The sequence below is a fragment of the Hyla sarda genome, chromosome 8 (genome assembly GCF_029499605.1).
Source record: "Hyla sarda isolate aHylSar1 chromosome 8, aHylSar1.hap1, whole genome shotgun sequence".
In the NCBI taxonomy this organism is placed as follows: domain Eukaryota; kingdom Metazoa; phylum Chordata; class Amphibia; order Anura; family Hylidae; genus Hyla; species Hyla sarda.
The window spans coordinates 157,934,970-157,954,106 of NC_079196.1; positions in this window are offsets into that span (position 1 = coordinate 157,934,970).

Below are 19,137 nucleotides of genomic sequence, written 5' to 3' on the forward strand. Positions count from 1 at the left end.
TTGATCAAAAATGTATACTAACAACCTGTTAGTTTTTGATATTATGCTGAGAAGCAATCAGATCATTATACAAGATTGTAGATGTGCGCCATGTCTGTTTTCTACCGAAATTATTTATGATGGCTGTGTGTGTATTTACAGTGGCAGTGTATGTGTATATAGTGGCTGTATATGTGTGTATGATGGCTGTGTGTGTCTATATAGTGGCAGTGTATATGCATATAGAAGCTGTGTATGTGTATGATGGCCATGTGTGTATAAAGGGTCTGTGTGTGTATTTAGAAGCTGTGTATGATGGCCATGTGTGTGTATAAAGGGGCAGTGTGTGTATATAGAGGCAGTGTATATATTTATGATGGTTGTGTGTGTATATACAGTGGCAGTGTATGTGTATATTGTTGCTGTATATGTGTGTATGATGGCAGTGTGTGTCTATATAGTGGCAGTGTATATGCATATAGAAGCTGTGTATGTGTATGATGGCCATGTGTGTATAAAGGGGCTGTGTGTATATAGAAGCTGTGTATGTGTATGATGGCCATGTGTGTGTATAAAGGGGCAGTGTGTGTATATAGAGGCAGTGACCGACATTTATCATTGTCTTTAGACTGTTTTTTGTGTCTACAAAACGCACAAAAAGGCGCAAGCGGGGTTTATTTGCGCCTTTTTTGCACCTTTTTGTTTACACACTTCTGCTGATTTTGAGTTGCAATCCACTGATTTTGGCAATACACATGATATAGAAGGGATTTATAAACGGCGCCTTTTTGTAAAAAGGTACAAAAAAGGCGCAAAGCCACTGAAAAGTCTCTAAAACTACACCATTCCAGACGTGGCGTAGCTTTTTGGTGTATGTGAAGAGAGAAATTTCAGAAAATGTGACTTGCACAAAATTTATCATATGCTCTGTGAACATTTAATAAATATGGTGCTCCTACACATTACCAGCACACAAAAAAGAGGTGTAAAAAAATGCTTCACCTACAATGATAAATGTGGGCCAGTGTATATATTTATGATGGATGTGTGTCTATATAGTGGCAGTGTATGTGCATATAGAAGCTGTGTATGATGGTCATGTGTGTGTATATAGGGGCAGTTCTACCCCTTTACACTGCTGTCTAATTTACACTCTTGCTCAAGATTTACTAAAGTTGTGCATGTCCTTTGATACATTTTGTGCAAATATAGAAACGCCCCCCCTCGCTCTACCGTGAACTCCTTATCTACCTCACACGGTACACTGCTCATAGCTAGAAGTGCTGGAGCAGCAGTGTGCGCCAAACAAAACTCTGCATAATAGTAAAATCATAAATCTGTATAAAGTACACAGAGGGGGGAGATTCTCAAAGAATTTTGCGCCTAAAAATAAATTAAAAAAAACATTTTTGCACGAAAAGTATCACCACATGTTTAAAGAGCTTTGTGCCGCAGTTTACACTGTTCACGTCAGTTTTGTAAAAGTGGGCGTATCCACGTATATTTCTGCTTTACGTGATATTTATACGTGGGGTGAGAGTCCAGTTTACATCAAAAATTTCACACCAGCTTTTTGATAGTGTAGAAATCACAGAAATGGTTGCAGTTTTATTGTTTTGTGTTTTTTTTTTTTTTTTTTTTGGGGGGGGGGGGGGGGTCCATAAATGAATTTTTGCATATTTTAAAAGCAGCAAAAGAGACCTTTGAAATGTGAGGAGAAAAATTTTTTTGTGAATCTCCCCCAGAATGTCTGGGTTTAAAAAATATGTAATTTTGCTGAACAATCTGTCCCCTTACCTCTATATCTGTGTTTACCAAGCGTTGCAAAACTTGGCATGCTTGGAGTTGTAGTTTTGCAAAAGCTGGAGGCACTCTGGTAGCAGAAATTAGTGTGCGACATGGGTATGCATATGATTATATGTAAACTTGACCATGCACACACTCAGCTCAGCTACATACACCTGATCACATTTAGCTCTGCTACATACACACATTCACCCACTCAACTCTGCTACATTCACACACACAACATACTCAGCTCTGCTACATTCACACACACAACATACTCAGCTCTGCTACATTCACACACAACATACTCAGCTCTGCTGCATTCACACACGCAACATACTCAGCTCTGCTACATTCACACATGCAACATACTCAGCTCTGCTACATTCACACACACACAACATACTCAGCTCTGCTATATTCACACACACACAACATACTCAGCTCTGTTACATTCTCACACACACAAGATACTCAGCCCTGCTACATTCACACACACACACACAAGATACTCAGCACTGCTACATTCACACAAACAACATACTCAGCTCTGCTACATTCACACACACAACATACTCAGCTCTGCTACATTCACTCACACAACATACTCAGCTCTGCTACATTCACACACACAACATACTCAGCTCTGCTACATTCACACACACAACATACTCAGCTCTGCTACATTCACACACACAACATACTCAGCTCTGCTACATTCACACACACAACATACTCAGCTCTGCTACATTCACACACACAACATACTCAGCTCTACTACATTCACACACACAACATACTCAGCTCTGCTACATTCACACATACAACATACTCAGCTCTGCTACATTCACACACACAACATACTCAGCTCTGCTACATTCACACACAACATACTCAGCTCTGCTACATTCACACACACAACATACTCAGCTCTGCTACATTCACACACACACACAACATACTCAGCTCTGCTACATTCACACACACAACATACTCAGCTCTGCTACATACACACAGCTGTACCTCCTTCTCCCTCCCTGCACATTACAGTGGTATATTCTTAGCTGTGGTCACCGTAGTTACATTGCACAGGTGGAATCTCCTGCACTCATCAAGAAGAGTGGGAAGTTTGAATTTTACACAGTGTGAAGTCTGATCTGTTTCGGGAAGTATTTCACCCACACTATGACTGGGTGTATCAGGTTAGACTGCGGGTGAATGGGTGATCACAAGTGTCCATAAGTATCACAGAGATAATCTGACTGGTGGCAGAAGCAGAGTAATCTCCACAATCCGCTCTGAAAAATGACCGATGATTTAGAGCATCTCGCTAAGTGCAGTCCAAGATGGCTTATATTTGCGTTAAAAAAAAGGTACTTGCGTAAAATTTTTGTGTGTAAAGGAAAGTACGCAGTTATTAAATCCTTGCATACTATAGATGTCACTCCAAGGTACCCCATATTGCAACATCAGGAGGAAATGCTCTATCAGAATGAACGCAAAAAAAGAAACGCAAAAAACAGCTTGCGCAAAATTTTGCGCAAGAATTTACACACAAAAACGGTGTAAATTCTTTGACCACTTAAGGACCTAGGGCGTATGGATACGCCTTGACGTCCTGGGACCGGGCCGGGGTGACTGCTGATATCAATCAGCAGGCACCCCGTGCACATGCATCAGAATGCATCAGAAGCCCCCCCCCCCACCCCCCCCCCACCCCTGTCGGCTATCGGCGCAAATCGCAAGGGAATTCACACTTGCAATTTGCGCCGATTCCGGGTCATACGGGTCTATTGTGACCCGGTGACCTGGAATAGAAGGGGGATCGCGGTTGTCTAAGACACCCACGATCCCCCTGTAGGCATAGGAGTGAGGTGGCAGGGTTGCCACCCCTCCTATCCCTGCTATTGGTCTGCTATTGATCGTCAGAGGCGACGACCAATAGCAGACCGGGGGGGTTAACTTTCGTTTTCCCCGTCCTGCCCACCCACAATAGGCGGGGCAGAACGGGGAACCGAAGGGGACCAGGCGCCGACGTCCACTTACCGATCCGGAGGCTGCGGCGACGTTGATCGGCGGGCGGCGTCACGTGTGTCTGAAGAGGATGGCTGCCGGGATCCTACGGAAGCCGGTAAGTTGATCTGGAGGGCTACAGTCTGAGACCGTGGTCCCTAACTGTAGCCCTCCAGATGTTGCAAAACTACAACTCCCAGCATGCCCAGACAGCTGTTTGGGCATGCTGGAATATGTAGTTTTGCAACAGCTGGAGGGCTGCAGTTTGAGACCACTAAACAGTGGTCTCTAAACTATATCCCTCCAGATGTTGCAAAACTACAACTCCCAGCATGCCCACATAGCTGTTTGTTGTCTGGGCATGCTGGGAGTTGTAGTTTTCCAACATCTGGAGGTCCACAGTTTGGAGATCACTGTGTAGTGGTCTAAAAACTGTAGCTCTCCAGATGTTGCAAAACTGCAATTCCCAGCATGCCCAGAAAGCAAAAAGCTGTCTCGGCATGCTGGGAGTTGTAGTTGGGTACCTCCAGCTGTTGCATAACTACATCTCCCAGCATGCCCTTCGGTGATTAGTACATGCCGGGAGTTGTAGTTTTGCAACAGCTGGAGGCACACTGGTTGGAAAATATTGAGTTAGGTAACAGAACCTAACTAAAGGTTTTCCAACCAGTGTGTCTCCAGCTGTTGAAAAAATACAACTCCCAGCATGCACGGTCTGTCAGTACATGCTGAGAGTTGTAGTTTTGAAACAGCTGGAGGTTTGCCCCCCCCCCCCCCCCCCCCATGTGAACGTACAGGGTACATTCACACTGGCAGGTTTACAATAAACTTCCTGCTTCAAGTTTGTGCTGCGGCAAATTTTTCGCCGCAGCGCAAACTCCTAGCGGGAAATTCACTGTAACACGCCAGTGTGAACGTACCCTAAAAATACTACACTACACTAACACATAATAAAGGGTAAAACACTACATATACACCCCTTACACTGTCCCCCCCCCCCCCAATAAACAATTTAAAACGTCTTGTACGGCAGGGTTTCAAAAACTGAGCCTCCAGCTGTTGCAAAACAACAACTCCCAGCATTTCTGGACAGCCACTGACTGTCCAGGCATGCTGGGAGTTTAGCAACAGTTGGAGGCACCCTGTTTGGGAATCACTGGCGTAGAATACCCCTATGTCCACCCCTATGCAATCCCTAATTTAGTCCTCAAATGCGCATGGTGCTCTCTTACTTCGGAGCCCTGTCGTATTTCAAGGAAACAGTTTAGGGCCATATATGGGGTATCGCCGTACTCGGGAGAAATTGCACTACAAATTTTGGGGGTCTTTTTTTCCTTTTACTGCTTGTGAAAAGGAAAAGTTGGGGGCTACACCAGCCTGTTAGTGTAAAAAAATTAAAAAAAATTACCCTAACATGCTGGTGTTGCCCCATACTTTTTATTTCCACAAGCGGTAAAAGGAAAAAAAGACCCCCAAAATTTGTAACGCAATTTCTCCTGAGTACGGAAATACCCCAGATGGGGCACACAACAAGGCTCAGGAGTGAGAGCGCACCATGTACATTTGAGGCCTAAATTGGTGATTTGCACAGGGGTGGCTGATTTTACAGCGGTTCTGACAAACGCAAAAAAAAAAATACCCACATGTGACCCCATTTTGGAAACTACACCCCTCACCGAACGTGACAAGGGGTATAGTGAGCCTGAACATCCCACAGGTGTTTGACGAATTTTCATTAAAGTTGGATGGGAAAATGAAAAAAAATTATATTTTTTCACTAAAATGCTGGTGTTACCCTAAATTTTTCATTTTCACAAGGGAAAATAGGAAAAAAGCCCCCCCAAATTTGTAACCCCATCTCTTCTGAGTAAGAATATACCCCATATGTGAATTTAAAGTGCTCTGCGGGCGAACTACAATGCTCAGAAGAGAAGGAGCGCCATTGGCATTTTGTAGAGAAAATTTGTTCTGAATTGAAGGCCACATATGTTTACAAAGCCCCCATAGTGCCAGAACAATGGACCCCCGACACATGTGACCCCATTTTGGAAACTACACCCCTCACGTAATGTAATAAGGGGTACATTGAGAATTTACGCCCCCCAGGTGTCTGACAGATTTTTGGAACAGTGGTCCATAAAAATGAAAAATAAAATTTTTCATTTGCACAGCCCACTGTTTCAAAGATCTGTGGGGTGTAAATACTCACTGCACCCCTTATTAAATTCTGTGAGGGGTGTAGTTTCCAAAATGGGGTCACATGTGGGGGGGTCCACTGTTCTGGCACCACGGGGGGCTTTGTAAACGCACATGGCCCCTGACTACCATTCCAAACTAATTCTCTTTCCAAAAGCTCAATGGCGCTCCTCCTCTTCAGAGCATTGTAGTTCGCCAGCAGAGCATTTTACGTCCTAACATGGGGTATTTCCATACTCAGAAGAAATGGGGTTACAAATTTTGGGGGTCATTTTCTCCTTTTACCCCTTGTAAAAATGTAAAATTTAGGGGGAAAACTGCATTTTTGTAAAAAAAAAATATATATTTTCATTCACACATCCGACTTTTACGAAAAGTCGTCAAACACCTGTGGGGTGTTAAGGCTCAGCGGACCCCTTGTTATGTTCCTTGAGGGGTGTAGTTTCCAAAATAGTATGCCATGTGGGTATTTTTTGCTGTTCTGGCACCACAGCTTCCTAAATGCGACATGCCCCCAAAAAAACATTTCAGCAAAAGTTGCTTTCAAAAAGCCAAATGTGACTCCTCTTCTGAGCATTGTAGTTCGCCCGCAAGGCATTTTACGTCCTAACATGGGGTATTTCCATACTCAGAAGAGATGGGGTTACAAATTTGCAGGGGCATTTTCTACCATTACCCTTTGTAAAAATGGTAAATTTGGGGGACAAACTGCACTTTAGTGAAAAAAAAATGTTTTTCATTTACACATCCGACTTTAACAAAAAGTCGTCAAACATATGTGGGGTTTTAAGGCTCACTGGACCCCTTGTTACGTGCCTTGAGGGGTCTAGTTTCCAATATGGTATGCCATGTCGAGGTTTTCTGCTGTTCTGGCACCATAGGGGCTTCCTAAATATGACATGCCCCCCAAAAACCATTTCAGCAAAATTCCATCTCCAAAATCCCATTGTCGCTCCTTCCCTTCTGAGCCCTCTAGTGCACCCGCCGAACACTTGACATACACATATGAGGTATTTCCTTACTCGAGAGAAATTGGGTTACAAATTTTGGGGGGATTTTTCATCTATTACCCCTTGTAAAAATTCAAAAACTGGGTCTACAAGAACATGCGAGTGTAAAAAATGAAGATTTTGAATTCTCTCCTTCACTTTGCTGCTATTCCTGTGAAACACCTAAAGGGTTAACACACTTACTGAATGTCATTTTGAATACTTTGAGGGGTGCAATTTTTATAATGGGGTCATTTGTGGGGTATTTCTAATATGAAGGCCCTTCAAATCTACTTCAAACCTGAACCGGTCCCTGAAAAATTCCAATTTTGAAAATGTTGTGAAAAATTGGAAAATTGCTGCTGAACTTTGAAGCCCTCTGATGTCTTCCAAAAGTAAAAACACGTCAATTTTATGATGCAAACATAAAGTAGACATATTGTATATGTGAATCAATGTATAATTTATTATATTTATTTGGAATATCCATTTTCCTTATAAGCAGAGAACTTCAAAGTTAAAAAAATGCAAAATTTTCAATTTTTTCATCAAATTTTGGAATTTTTCACCAAGAAATGATGCAAATATCGACAAAGTTTTACCACTAACATGAAGTAGAATATGTCACGAAAAAACTATCTCGGAATCAGAATGAAAGGTAAAAGCATCCCAGAGTTATTAATGCTTGAAGTGACAGTGGTCAGATGTACAAAAAATGGCCGGGTCCTTAAGGTATATTTGGGCTGGGTCCTTAACCCCTTAAGGACTCAGGGTTTTTCCGTTTTTGCACTTTCGTTTTTTCCTCCTTACCTTTTAAAAATCATAACCCTTTCAATTTTCCACCTAAAAATTCATATTATGGCTTATTTTTTGTGTCGCTAATTCTACTTTGCAGTGACATTCGTCATTTTACCCAAAAATGCACGGCGAAACGGAAAAAAAAATCATTGTGCGACAAAATCAAAAAAAAACGCCATTTTGTAACTTTTGGGGGCTTCTGTTTCTACGCAGTGCATATTTTGGTATAAATTACACCTTATCATTATTCTGTAGGTCCATACGGTTAAACTGATACCCTACTTATATAGGTTTGATTTTGTCGCACTTCTGGAAAAAATCATAACTACATGCAGGAAAATTTATACGTTTAAAAATGTCATCTTCTGACCCCTATAACTTTTTTATTTTTCCACGTACAGGGCAGTATGAGGACTCATTTTTTGCGCCGTGATCTGAAGTTTTTATTGGCATGATTTTTGTTTTGATCGGACTTTTTGATCACTTTTTATTCATTTTTTAATGGTATAAAAAGTGACCCAAATACGCTTTTTTGGACTTTGGAATTTTTTTGCGTGTACGCCATTGACCGTGCGGTTTAATTAATGATATATTTTTATAGTTCGGACATTAACGCACGCGGCGATACCACATATGTTTATTTATTTTTTTTTTACACTGTTTTATTTTTTTTTATGGGAAAAGGGGGATGATTCAAACTTTTATTAGGGAAGAGGTTAAATGACCTTTATTAACACTTTTTTTTAACATTTTTTTTGCAGTGTTATAGGTCCCATAGGGACCTATAACACTGCACACACTGATCTTTTACACAGATCACAGGCGTGTATTGGATCTCAGGCACGGAGCAGTCATTCGCCGATCGGACACCGAGGAGGCAGGTAAGAGTCCTCCCGGTGTCCGGTCAGCTGTTTGGGATGCCGCGATTTCACCGCGGCGGTCCCGAACAGCCCGACTGAGCAGCCGGGTCACTTTCACTTTCACTTTAGAAGCTTCTAAAGGGTTAATACCGCACATCGCCGCGATCGGCGATGTGTGGTATTAGCCGCGGGTCCCGGCCGTTGATGAGCACCGGGACCGACGCGATATGATGCGGGATCGCGGCGCGATCCCGTTTCATATCGCGGGAGCCAGCGCAGGACGTAAATATACGTCCTGCGTCGTTAAGGGGTTAATACATGTCCCCCATTGTCCTGCTGTAAGACCCGAGATCTCGGATGCAAACCCATCTTTCTGAAACTGGGCTGTACAGTGCGACCCAAGATCCGTTGGTAATCCTCAGATTTCATGATGCCTTGTACACATTCAAGGCCCCCAGTGCCAGAGGCAGCAAAACAACCCCCAAACATCATCGAACCTCCACCATATTTCACTGTAGGTACTGTGAGGGAGATTTATCAAAACCTGTGCAGAGGAAAACTTGCCCAGTTGCCCATAGCAACCAATCAGATTGCTTCTTTCATTTTTCACAGGCCTTCATAAAAATGAAAGAAGCGATCGGATTGGTTGCTATGGGCAACTGGGCTTACTCAAGTTCATTTTGGCAAAATGCAGTCTTGCTTTTTTATGTCTTTGTGTCAGCAGTGGGGTCCTCCTGGGTCTCCTGCCATAGCGTTTCATTTCATTTAAATGTCGACAGATAGTTCACGCTGACACTGATGCTCCCTGAGCCTGCAGGACAGCTTGAATATCTTTGGAACTTGTTTAGGGCTGCTTATCCACCATCCGGACTATCCTGCGTTGACACCTTTAACCCCTTAAGGACCGACCCATTTTTTACCTCTATGACCAGGCTCTTTTTTTTTTTTGACATGTATCTCTTTAAATGGTAATAACTTTAGAATTGATAGATTCTGAGATTGTTTTTTCATGACATATTGTACTTTATATAACTGGTGCCTTTTTGTTGACACATGAAGCATTTTTTGTGAAAAACTTCTAAATATTATGAAAAACTGGAAAATTTCTGGCATTTTTTTATAAAAAATTTTTATGATGTACACTGTGCGGTAAAAGTGATGTTACATTTATTCTGTGGTTCAGTATGATTATGACGATACCAATTTTATATAGCTTTTTATGTTCTTTTTCCTTTTCTGAGCAAAATTCTTTTTCTGCCATTCATTTTCCAACAGCCGTAACTTTTTTATTTTTTGTCCGACATCATTGAGTAAGGGCTTATTTTTTGCGGAATGAGCTGTACTTTTTATTGGTATCATTTTTGTGCTATGCACTACCTTTTGATCTTTTTTATTCCGCTATTTGTACCAAAATTAGTGAATTTTGCGTTTTTTTGTATGTTTTTTTTTTTCACGGCGTTCACCGTGCGGGATAATTATATTCATTATATACATTATAATTTTATAGTACACGTCATTACGGACGTGTTAATACCTATTGTGTATATGATTTGTGTTTTTGATCTTTTTTGGTGATAAAACAGGGCTTTTATTGGGAAAGGGGCATTTTTTTTTTTTTACACGTCATACTTTTATTGAAAAACTATTTGTTTTATTTTTTACACTTTTTACAGGTTATTCTATGCTGCAATACATTTGTACTGCAGCACAGTATAACCTGATGAGCTGCAGACACTACAGCCTGTGCGATCCAGCCTCTGGCTGGATTTCACAGGCTTCCGTAGCAGGCACACAGGAGGTCATGATCTGACCTCCTGCTGCCATATCAACCAACGGCGACCCACAATTGTATCGCGGTGCCGCCACTGGAGAACAAGGGGAGAGCACTCCCCCTGTCAACACCATAGATGCCTTGATTAGGATCACGGCATTTATGGAGTTAATACTGCCGGGACCGGCGCGATCGCGGCTCCGGCAGCTGCGGCGGGACTCCAGCTGTGATTGACAGCCGGTTCCCGTCGTCCATCTCCTGCGCTGCCCGTGGCAGTACAGGAGATCGCTATGACGTATGCATACGTCAAATTGCGCGAACGTGTCGGATGATTGGACGTATGCATACGTCCTATAGCGGGAAGGGGTTAATCAATTTTTCTCTTCCATCCATGCCCAGGGAGATTAGCGACAGTGCCATGGGTTGCAAACTTCTTGATAATGTTGCGCACTGTAGATAAAGGCAAATCTAGATCTCTGGAGATGGACTTGTAACCTTGAGATTGTTGATATTTTTCCACAATTTTGGTTCTCAAGTCCTCAGACAGTTCTCTTCTCCTCTTTCTGTTGTCCATGCTAAGTGTGGCACATACAGAAACACAATGCAAAGACTAAGGGGGAGATGTATCAATGTTGTTGTTGGTAGACGTTTTTTGTAGATCATTTTGGTTGGTCTAAATTTGGAGCAATTTCTCCAAATTTATCAAACTTGTGCAAGCCCCATGATAAATTTCGTGCAATGGTCTAAATCTCCACAAAGTTCTATTTGTAGACCTGTTCTACACCTCACAGGAACAGTGGTGTATCCTGGACGCTGGGCTTTTGTTCTATTGTTTTTCAGGATTCCACTGAGGTTTTTTTTTTGTCCACCAGCAAAAACGCCTGAAAAACGGTCCCAGCTTTTCCTGCATTTTGGTAATTTTTCTTGGGGGAGATTTATAAAAAACTGTACAGAGGAAGAGTAGTGCAGTTGCCCATGGCAACCAATCAGATTGCTTCTTTACAAAAATGAAAGGAGCAATCTGATAGGTTGCTATGGGCAACTGCACCGCTCTTCCTCTACATAGGTTTTGATTAATCTCCCGCCTTGTGTTTTTTCTTGCATTTTTGCTGGTGTGCGGAAACAAACATTTTTGTACCCTGTGTGCATTTTTTTCACTGCAGGTACTACTCCATGTGTCGGATGCAGAGCGCCCGCCCCACGGAGTGTAAGGAGGTAAGGAGTGATGTATAGCATATACATATACAGGGTGCAGAGCATCACTACTTACCTCCGCCCGCTGTATAGTATACAGGGGGCATAGTGTATCCATGTATACTATACAGGAGCCCAGCAAGGAAAGAGTTAACCCACACTGCAGCTCTGAGTAAAATCTTTGTGCGCTCTCCTGTATATACAGCCATCTATAGATGACTGTATATACAGGATACAGTAGGCAGACAAGAACAGTTGGAGGCTCCCTGTTACACACTGCAGTATGGGCGCACTCACCAGGTGAGATCGCAAATGATGTCCTAACCTTTTTTTTTTCTCATTTCAGATACGTGAATGGGGAGGACTACGTCAGATTCAGTGTATTGCGATGATGACCAGCTTTTTTTTTATATCAATAAAAGGTTTAATGAGGGCTGTGTGGGGAGTGTTTTTTTTTTTTTAAATACATTTTTTTTTCAATGCCGGGCTTAGCGTTAGCCACAAAAACAGCTAGAGCTAACCCCCAATTATTACCCCGTTACCCACCGCCACAGGGTTGCCGGGAAGAGCCAGTACCAACAGGCCTGGAGTGTCAAAAATAGCGCTCCTGGCTGGGGTTATTTAGGTTGGGGAGAGCCAGTAATAATGGTCCTCGCCCACCCTGGTAACGTCAGGCTGTTGCTGATTGGTTGGTGTCTGACTGACACTGAAAATATGGGGAACCATACACTTTTTTTTATTACAAAAAAAAAACAACACATAGGCTTCCCCATATTTTCAGTGTCAATCAGACACCAACCAATCAGCAACAGCCTGACATTACCAGGATGGGCGAGGACCATTGTTACTGGCCCTCCCCAGCCTAAATAACCCCAGCCTGTTACCGCCTAGGCCAAGGAGAGCTATTTTTGATGCTCCGGGCCTGTTGGTAACGGCTCTTCCAGGCACCCCTGTGGCGGTGAGTACCGGGGTAATAATTGGGGGTTAGCGCTAGCTGTTTTCGGGGCTAACGCTAAGCCCAGCTTAGTAATAGATTCCGTCTACAAGACGGCTTCCACTACTAAGCCTGAAATTTCAATTATAAAAAACACAACACATGAAATAAAAAATGGATGTAAAAAAACACTCCCCCACAGCCCTCGTTAACCCTTTTATTGACATTAAAAAAAATGCTAGTCATCGTCACACTCCACCGAATCTCAGGTAGTCCTCTGCATTCACTTATCTGAAATGACAAGAAAATAAAAACACGAAAAATGGGTCAGTACATTTTTGGCGCTCTCCCCTGGGTAGAGCGCACATAATGCAGTGTGTTCCTAAAGAGGGAGCCTCCAATTGTTGCTAAACTACAACTCCCATCATGGGGGCTGTAGGTAAACAACAGCTGGAGTCTCCCTGTTTGGGAACACACTGACAAAAAGGCTCTGTTCCCATTATGCAAAACGCATAATGAGAACAGAGCCATACTTACCACCCTGGCTTCAGGCCTGGACTGTGAAGCTCCGCCCCCTAATGATGTCATCACTAGGGGGCAGGGGCGGAGAAGTTGCAAGGGGTCTCAAGAGTGAGACCCCTGAGATCCGTCAGTCTGCCCTTGGACTACTACTCCCATCATGGGAAATTTTGTGTCCCATGATGGGAGTAGTTGTAGTACCGCAGTGCTGAGGGATGGCTCTTACACATCCCCCAGCTGCGAAACTGTATTGTGACTGTTAGGACTACTACTCCCATCATGGACAGACTCTGTCCATGATGGGAGTTGTAGTCCTCGGACTGAAGGACAGATCGCAGCAGGTCATTCTCCAGAGACCAGCTGCGATCTGCATTTATTAACTTAAAAAGCCGGCGGCAACACTGCACTCCCCTCCCCCCCCCCCCTCCTCCTGTATACAGATGTCACGATTCATAATCCCCGCTGCCGGGAGAGGGGAGCTCTGATTGGTGGAAAGCTATTCACCACTATACACCAATCAGAGCTCCTGTCTTCTGGTGGGCATTATGAATTGTGACAGGTCTATACAGGGGAGCGAGTGGAGCCGCTTCTACAGTATATAATTGTTATGTGTTTTGTACCCCCCCCCCCCCCAGACTAATACTGACCCCTTCTATAGTGAGCGCTGGGACCGCTGTGTGATTGACAGGTCCCCAGCGCAAGTGTCCGGCCCCACTGACCTTTATATGTTATAAATCTTTATGATACACACTGCCCGTCCTCCTCTTCATTCTTCTGATGCCGGAGACGCGCGGCTTCTGTATCATAGTCTATAGACAGAGCGCCCCCTCCCGGCCTCCACACTGCACAGGGCTGGGGTCAGACAACGGCAGGGGGCGCTTTGACTATAGTGAAAGCAGAAGCCGCACGTCTCCGGTATCAGAAGAATGAAGAGGAGGACGGGCAGTGTGTATCATAAAGATTTATAACATATAAAGGTCAGTGGGGCCGGACACTTGCGCTGGGGACCTGTCAATCACACAGCGGTCCTAGCGCTCACTATAGAAGGGGTCAGTATTAGTCTGGGGGGGGGGTACAGTACACATAATAATTATATACTGTAGAAGTGGCTCCACTCGCTCCCCTGTATAGACCTGTCACAATTCATAATCCCCGCCAGAAGACAGGAGCTCTGATTGGCTAATAGTGGTGAATAGCTTTCCACCAATCAGAGCTCCTGTCTCCCGGCGGCGGGGATTATGAATCGTGACATCTGTATACGGGAGCCGGCGGCAGCGCAGTGGAGCCGCATGTACCGCCGGCTTTTTAAGTTAATAAATGCAGATCGCAGCGGGTCTCTGGAGAATGACCTGCTGCGATCTGTCCTTCAGCCCCAGGACTACAACTCCCATCATGGACAGAGTCTGTCCATGATGGGAGTAGTAGTCCTAACAGTCACAATAGAGTCCCGCAGACAGGGGATGTGCGTCTCTCAGCGCTCCGGTACTACAACTACTCCCATTATGGGACAGATTCTGTCCCATGATGGGAGTAGTTGTAGTACTGCAGTGCTGAGAGACGGCTCCTGCATCGCCCACCTGCATCTTCCACCATCTGCCATTTTCTACGAGTCCTTGCTAGCACTCTTAGGTTTAGACTACTTTTCTTGCAAAAAAGCGCAATTGCACAAAAAAAAACATCTACTTTTTTTTTGCGCAATTGATAAATACCAGTCCACTGGATTAGGTGGTGTACGGTAGACCAAACTGGTGACAACTTTAGAAAACTGTCCACCAAAAAAAACGCAGCTCTATGCAAAAAAAGCGCAATTGCGCAAAATTTGTAGACGTGAAAAATGGTCTAAATGCAATGATACATGTCCCCCTAAGTGAACTGCTTTCCTTTTTATCTGCTTTCAGGTCTGCTTTTTATATTGCCCACACCTGCTACTTGCCCCAGGTGAGTTTAAAGGAGCATCACATGCTTGAAACAATCTTATTTGTCCACAATTTTGAAAGGGTACCAATAATTTTGTCACGACCATTTTTGGAGTCTGGTGACATTATGTGCAATTTTCTTTTTTTCCTCCCTTTTTGGTTTAGTTCCAATACACACAAAGGGAATAAATGTGTATAGCAAAACATTTGTTACTGCAATCCTTTTCTGTGAGAAATACTTCATTTTCTTGAAAAATTTCACGGGTGCCAACATTTACGGCCATGACTGTATGTGTGTATTGGTATATATTGTGTATGAGTATATAGAGGCTGTGTACGCATATGGGGCTGTGTATGTGTATTTCCTTAACCCCTTAAGGACCAAGGGCATACAGGTACGCCTTTGCTCCCTGGTACTTAAGGACCAAGGGCGTACCTGTATGCCTGTGGGAATTTCGGTCCCCGCCACGCGCCGGGCGGGGACCGGGCCGGGGTGACTGCTGATATCTATCAGCAGGCACCCCGCGCAAATGCCCAGGGGGGGTCATCAGACCCCCCCATTTAGGCGATCGCCGCAAATCGCAAGTGAATTCACACTTGCGATTTGCGGCTATTACGGGTCTATAGTGACCCAGTGACCCGGAAAATAAAGGGGATCGCAGATGTCCTAGACACCCACGATCGCCCTGTAGCGATAGGAGTGAGGTGGCAGAGGTGCCACCCCTCCTATCTCTGCTATTGGTGGTCTAGACGCGACCACCAATAGCAGATCGGAGGCGGAGGGGTTTACTTTCGGTTTCCCCGTTCTGCCAACCCACAATAGGCAGGACGGGGAAACCGACAGGGACCGGCGCCGAAGAACCACTTACCCATCGGCGACGGCAGTGGGCGACGATCAGCGGCGGCAGCGGGCGACGATCGGCGGAAGAATAGGACGGCAACGCAGCTCCCTGGATCCGATGGAAGCAGGTGAGTTACTTAGCAACATTTGGAGGGCTACAGTCTGAGACCACTATAGTGGTCTCTAAACTGTAACCCTCCAGATGTTGCAAAACTACAACTCCCAGCATGCCCAGAGAGCTGTTTAGGCTTGCTGGGAGTTGCAGTTTTGCAACAGCTGGAGGTCTACAGTTTGAGACCACTGCACAGTGATCTCTATACTGTGCACCTCCAGATCTTGCAAAACTACAACTCCCAGCATGCCCGCACAGCAGTTTGCTTTCTGGGCATGCTGGGAGTTGTAGTTTTGCAACATCTGGAGGTCCACAGTTTGGAGACCACTGTGTAGTGGTCTCTAAACTATAGCTCTCCAGATGTTGCAAAACTGCAACTCCCAGCATGCCTAAACAGCAAACAGCTGTCTCTGCATGCTGGGAGTTGTAGTTGCGTACCTCCAGCTGTTGCATAACTACATCTCCCAGCATGCCTTTCGGCGATCAGTACATGCTGGGAGTTGAAGTTTTGCAACAGCTGGAGGCACACTGGTTGGAAAATACTGAGTTAGGTAACAGAACCTAACTGAAGATTTTCCAACCAGTGTGCCTCCAGCTGTTGCAAAAGTACAACTCCCAGCATGCACGGTCTGTCAGTACATGCTGGGAGTTGTAGTTTTGCAACATCTGGAGGTTTTCCCCCCCATGTGTACGTACAGGGTACATTCACACTGGCGGGTTTACAGTAAGTTTTCTGCTTCAAGTATGAGCTGCGGCAAATTTTTCGCCGCAGCGCAAACTCCTAGCGGTAAATTCACTGTAAACCTCCGCCAGTGTGAATGTACCCTAAACACACTACACTACACTACACTAACACATAATAAAGGGTAAAACACTACATATACACCCCTTTACACTGTCCCCCCCAAAAAAAAAAAACGTATTGTACGGCAGTGTTTCCAAAACAGAGCCTCCAGCTGTTGCAAAACAACAACTCACAGCATTTCCGGACAGCCACTGACTATCCAGGCATGCTGGGAGTTTAGCAACAGCTGGAGGCACCCTGTTTGAGAAACACTGGCGTAGAATACCCCTATGTCCACCCCTGTGCAATCCCTAATTTAGTCCTCAAATGCGCATGGCGCTCTCTCACTTCAGAGCCCTGTCGTATTTCAAGGAAACAGTTTAGGGCCACATATGGGGTATTTCCATACTCGGGAGAAATTGCACTACTAATTTTGGGGGCGTTTTTTTCCTTTTACCCCTTATGAAAAAGAAAAGTTGGGGTCTACACCAGCCTGTTAGTGTAAAAAAAAAATTTTTTTTTACACTAACATGCTGGTGTTGTCCTTTACTTTTTATTTTCACGGGAGGTAAAAGGAAAAAAGACCCCCAAAATTTGTAACGCAATTTCTCCTGAGTACAGAAATACCCCATATGTGGGCGTAAAATACTCTGTGGACGCACAACAAGGCTCAGGAGTGAGAGCACACCATGTACATTTGAGGCCTAAATTGGTGATTTGCACAGGGGTGGCCGATTTTACAGCGGTTCCGACATAAACCCAAAAAAATAAATACCCACATGTGACCCCATTTTGGAAATGACACCCCTCACGGAACGTAACAAGGTGTATAGTGAGCCTGAACACCCCACAGGTGTTTGACAAATTTTCATTAAAGTTGGATGGGAAAATGAAAAAAAATAAATTTCACTAAAATGCTGGTGTCACCCTAAATTTTTCATTTTCACAAGGGAAAATAAAAAAAGCCCCTCAAAATTTGTAACCCCATTTCTTCTGAGTAAGAACATACCCCATATGTGGATGTAAAGTGCTCTATGGGTGCACTACAATGCTCAAAAGAGAAGGAGCGCCATTGGGATTTTGAAGAGAAAATTTGTCCGGAATTGCAGGCCACTTGTTTTTACAAAGCCCCCATGGTACCAGAACAATGGATCCCCCCCATATGTGACCCCATTTTGGAAACTACACCCCTCATGTAATGTAATAAGGGGTACAGTGAGCATTTACGCCCCACAGGTGTCTGACAGATTTTTGGAACAGTGATCCGTGAAAATGAAAAATTTAATTTTCCATTTGCACAGCCCACTGTTCCAAAGATCTGTCAAATGCCAGTGGGGTGTAAATGCTCACTGCACCACTTATTAAATTCTGTGAGGGGTGTAGTTTCCAAAATAGGGTCAAATGTGGGGGGGTCCACTGTTCTGGCACCGTAGGGGGGCTTTGTAAACGCACATGGCCCCTGACTACCATTCCAAACGAATTCTCTTTCCAAAAGCTCAATGGTGCTCCTCCTCTTCTGAGCATTGTAGTTCACCCGTAGTGCACTTCAGGTCAACTTATGGGGTACCTCCATACTCAGAAGAGATGGGGTTACAAATTTTGAGGGGTATTTTCTGCTATTAACCCTTGCAAAAATGTGAAATTTGGGGGGAAACACACATTTTAGTGCAAAAAAAAATTTTTTTTTACATATGCAAAAGTCGTGAAACCCCTGTGGGGTATTAAGGCTCACTTTATTCCTGGTTACGTTCCTCAAGTCTAGTTTCCAAAATGATATGCCATATGTTTTTGTCTTTTTTTGCTGTTCTGGCACCATAGGGGCTTCCTAAATGCAACATGCCCCCCAAAAACCATTTCTGAAAAACGTACTCTCCAAAATCCCCTTGTCGCTCCTTCGCTTCTGAGCCCTCTACTGCACCCGCCGAACAATTTACATAGACATATGAGGTATGTCCTTACTCCAGAGAAATTGGGCTAAAAATATAAGTATACATTTTCTCCTTTTACCCATTATAAAAATTAAAAAATTGGGTTTACAAGAACATGCGAGTGTAAAAAATGAAGATTGTGAATTTTCTCCTTCACTTTGCTGCTATTCCTGTGGAACACCTAAAGGGTTAAAACACTTACTGATTGTCATTTTGAATACTTTGGGGGGTGTAGTTTTTATAATGGGGTCATGTGTGGGGTATTTCTAATATGAAGACCCTTCAAATCCACTTTAAACCTGAACTGGTCCCTGAAAAAAAGCGAGTTTCAAAATTTTATGAAAAATTTGAAAATTGCTGCTGAACTTTGATGCCCTCTGGTGTCTTCCAAAAGAAAAAAAACATCAATTTTAGGATGCAAACATAAAGTAGACATATTGGAAATGTGAATTAAAAAATAATTATTTTGAATATCCATTTTCCTTACAAGCAGAAAGCTTCAAAGTTAGAAAAAT